The sequence below is a fragment of the Frankliniella occidentalis genome, unplaced genomic scaffold, assembly GCF_000697945.3.
Source record: "Frankliniella occidentalis isolate FOCC.00 unplaced genomic scaffold, Focc_3.1 Scaffold239, whole genome shotgun sequence".
NCBI lineage: Eukaryota > Metazoa > Arthropoda > Insecta > Thysanoptera > Thripidae > Frankliniella > Frankliniella occidentalis.
Genome location: NW_026267365.1, coordinates 6,351 through 6,660, shown reverse-complemented (window position 1 = coordinate 6,660; position 310 = coordinate 6,351).

The following is a 310-nucleotide window of genomic DNA, read 5'->3' as shown; positions in this document are numbered from 1 at the left end:
TTTTTTTGATTTTTTAAAATCTAAAGTTTGATTTTTTGGCAAAAAATGCCTAAATTTCATGATATTTTCTGAATTTTTTGATTTTATTTTGATTTTTTTGATTTTTTTGATTTTTAGCCCGCCCTTCTGCTTTTAAAAAAGCATTAAAGCGGGCTTATGCAACCGCTCTCGTGTCTGTCTGTCTGTCTGGTTTTTTACCTATCTTTCCTGGACTATGAGGCGCAGAGACGACTGGACGCCGTTGCGTCTCGTTGGATGGGTTGGAAGCAGCGTTCTCCACAGGTGGGGTGGACGGAGCATCCGACGAGCC